At 44.4% G+C, this 3,802-nt stretch overlaps 1 long non-coding RNA gene across 1 annotated transcript; it reads right to left on the reverse strand.

Annotated features, from left to right (window-relative positions):
• Positions 1-490: 490 nt before the first annotated feature.
• Positions 491-2,770, reverse strand: LOC103629535 (uncharacterized). Its single transcript, XR_554457.3, has 5 exons — positions 2,450-2,770; positions 1,986-2,067; positions 1,832-1,896; positions 1,068-1,129; positions 491-847 (listed from the first exon to the last, which is right to left on the reverse strand). It is a non-coding gene; the product is annotated as an uncharacterized lncRNA (long non-coding RNA).
• Between the last annotated feature and the right edge of the window lie 1,032 nt (positions 2,771-3,802).

Consider the following 3,802-nt stretch of genomic DNA (forward strand, 5'->3'; position numbering starts at 1 on the left):
AGACCGTCCTTGCATTAAATGCTTCTGCGATACGGTCGGTCGGTGTGGCGATCTGGCCAAGGTTGCTTCTTGGCGAAGACTGGGCCTCGGGCGAGCCGAAGGTGTGTTCGTTGCTTGAGGGGGCCCTCGGGCGAGACGTGAATCCTCCGGGGTCGGCTGCCCTTGCCCGAGGCTGGGCTCGGGTGAGGCGAGATCGTGTCCCTTGAGTGGACCGAGCGTGGACTTAATCGCACCCATCAGGCCTTTGCAGCTTTGTGCTGATGGGGGTTACCAGCTGAGATTAGGAGTCTTGGGGGTACCCCTAATTATGGTCCCCGACAATTATATTTCTTTAATATCGACGATGATGATACGCTGGCTTTGATAGACGCTAAAGTGTACAACACTGAAGTATATAAAGGCTCACCTGATAATTTTTTATTGTTCCTTTTTTCAAAGTAGGAAAAGTAGCTGTCCTCCAACCCAACCTGTAGGTATTAAAAAATTTGGCTTGAAAAGAAAATACAATCTATAAAGTTAGGTTGTATGCAGTACAAAGCAAACAACTCATACACTTAGTTACCTTTTTTATAAAAGAAAAGAAATTTTTACAAAGCCGGTCCAAAACGTGACCTTTCAGCCTATCCCCGTCGGTAGGAAAACATGGACCGTCAGATTCAATTTGAACGACGTAGAACATGAGATGTCCTCCTTTTGTGAAGACTCTGCTGCCGTTGTTCAAGTCGGTGCGTGGAAAAAAAACGTTCGTCGAAGACTCTAGAAGTGCCCCGTTGTCGGAAAAGGGTCGTTGCGTTTGGGCGATCCGCTTGGCAGAGAAGGCCGCAAAAGGGACGACGAAGTCATCACTCTGCGAAGGGTATACGTAGAAGGAAGCTAAATATCTAAATGTACAGTTTCATTTTTATATAAAATTTGGAGAATTTATAGGTTTAATAGAGCTGAGATGGATAAAATGAAGCCTTTCGAATTTAAAAGTTTATTCGAACTCAAATAAGATAGTATAATTTTATGGTGAAAGCAAAATAGTAGTGTAATAATACAACAATAATGTGTGTATAACAGGTCACCTAATTTTTTCAGCAGCTCTTTTTCAAAGTCATAGGATAAGCAGCTTTCTTCGAAGCTATCCCTGTAGGCATCAAAACAAACCAAATGAACTGAAAAAGCTTTATTCCTATTGTGGTGTTTCAAGAAATGGAAGCCTAGAGGTAGCATGGTACTGACAAACGATTACTTATGGAGCAAAAGAATGCTCTTGCTGTTGCAGCATTGTGTTCTCTATCACTTGGCTAATCGGTTCATAAAACTAAAACGGTAAGACATGAAACTGGAGAAGATATTTGAGTTTGGAACTTGACAACCGATGGAACCAAAGACAACCTAAAACAGAAAAATATTTTATCTTGAAAACTTTAGTATTAAAGCGATGGGAGATGGAGAAGAGTATCACGAAAACAATCAAACAAAAAAATGCATCTGAAATGCATGTGTTAGAGAGCCCATCAAAAGCTATATGTAGACTGCAATATTATCATACTTGAGTCCAGCAAATATCTAGAATCCATAAATCAAGTCCTCAATTTAGATTTCAAGAATACCATATAATCCATGTGAACATATAAAGAAGGTTTATTTAAAAAAACATCATGTGTTTCAGCAAGAGTTAGGAGTAATGCATCCATACTGCTTTGTAATTTGTTTCTTCAAGCATTATATAATCTCATTGTCAAGTTGACCACATACTCGTTGTTGTCATGGAAAAGAATTTACTTTTAAATCTGAATTGTAAGTTACAAACTTTTAGTGAATATTTTTATATGAGGATGCACACCTTCAATTTTGCAGTAGTCTGAATATCTTTTTTGCATAGTTTATCCCATTCGCCTCACTGATATCCTACAATATAAAGAGTAATTAAATATGCATAATTCAATTAGATGGTGCATAAAAGGAAGAACGACAGGTGTATTGTGTCCATAAATCACCAATGGTGAACAGTAGCAAGGACATGTGCACCATCGAATGGGATGAAGTATGCAAGGACCAATGGTGAGCAGGAGCAAGGACCTGCACAAGGAGCAATGGTGAACATTAGCTAGGATCTGGCGCTCACCGCAGAGGATGAGTCCTAGGGTTTTCTAGAATTAGATCCTAAAATCCAGGTCTCTAGAATCCATATTTTTGGATAATAAAATCTCTACTCTCCTACTCGTATCAGTACTTGATTTATGGATTCTAGATATTTGCAGAATTTATCTCCAAAATACCTATCTGCATTGTGTTCAATTAACATAGTTGTTAAGAAAAGGAAAACGTAAGAACATACAAAGTGACTAGGTCTGGTTGCCGCTCACCCGCATCACCTCCCATAGCAGGAAACGTAATAATCCCATCCAAGAACAAAAAGAAGTCACGCAGAAGACAAATATAGGATCATCTGGGTGCTCACCTTCCCTTTAGAGGAGAGAGAAGAGTAGGAAAGGGAAGGGCGGTGCATTGGTGTGCGTCCTCCACCCTTGCCCCTGGACGCTGGAGATAAGGGGGCCGCCATCGTAGAGGACAGGGCGGAGAGGTCGTGTTGTCGTGTCGTCGAAGAAGATAGGCCATGACGCGCGGTGGTGCGGCCGCAGCGCAAGATACGGGCGTGGAGCAGGGGTGGCCGACAGGCGGGAGCTCAAAGAGACAACGACGTGGTACATAGAGTCACGAGTTGCAGCAGCGAAATGGAGATTCAGACGAAAGCGCCACAGAGTGACGACTTCGTCGTCCCTTTTGCGGCCTTGTTGGCCAAGCGGATTGCCCAAACGCAACGACCCTTTTCCGGCAACAGGGCGCTTCTAGAGTCCTGGACGGACGTTTTTTCCATGCACCGACTTGAACAGCGGCAACAGAGTCTTCGTGAAAGAGGGAGGACAACTGATGTTCTACGCTGTTCAAAGTTGAATCTGACGGTCCATATTTTCCTACCAACGTGGATAGGCTGAAAGGCCACGTTTTGGATCGGCTTCGCAGAAGACAAATACAGGATCATCTGGGTGCTCACCTTCCCTTTAGAGGAGAGAGAAGAGTAGGAAAGGGAAGGGCGGTGCATTGGTGTGCGTCCTCCACCCTTGCCCCTGGACGCTGGAGATAAGGGGGCCGCCATCGTAAAGGACAGGGCGGAGAGGCTGTGTTGTCGTGCCGTCGAAGAAGATAGGCCATGACGCGCGCTGGTGCGGCCGCAGCGCAAGATACGGGCGTGGAGCAGGGGTGGCCGACAGGCAGGAGCTCAAAGAGACGACGACGTGGTACATAGAGTCACGAGTTGCAGCAGCGAAATGGAGATTCAGACGAAAGCGCCACAGAGTGACGACTTCGTCATCCCTTTTGCGGCCTTGTTGGCCAAGCGGATCGCCCAAACGCAACGACCCTTTTCCGGCAACAGGGCGCTTCTAGAGTCCTGGACGGACGTTTTTTCCATGCACCGACTTGAACAGCGGCAACAGAGTCTTCGCGAAAGAGGGAGGACAACTGATGTTCTACGTCGTTCAAAGTTGAATCCGACGGTCCATATTTTCCTGCCAACGTGGATAGGCTGAAAGGCCACGTTTTGGACCGGCTTTGTAATATAGTAAATACCTCAATATTGTATAGAAGAGCATGCTTGGCATGAATACAATTGTTGCTATATTAATATGGTCTACATGTTATCCGCACTCGTGAATGTGCTTTTGAATCTCTCTTTTTTCAGCCTTCGAAGATAAAAGAAAAAACTTTACTCCCTTCGTTCCAATTTATAATTCATTTGACTTTTTACCATAAG

Source organism: Zea mays, chromosome 6, assembly GCF_902167145.1.
Source record: "Zea mays cultivar B73 chromosome 6, Zm-B73-REFERENCE-NAM-5.0, whole genome shotgun sequence".
In the NCBI taxonomy this organism is placed as follows: Eukaryota; Viridiplantae; Streptophyta; class Magnoliopsida; order Poales; family Poaceae; genus Zea; species Zea mays.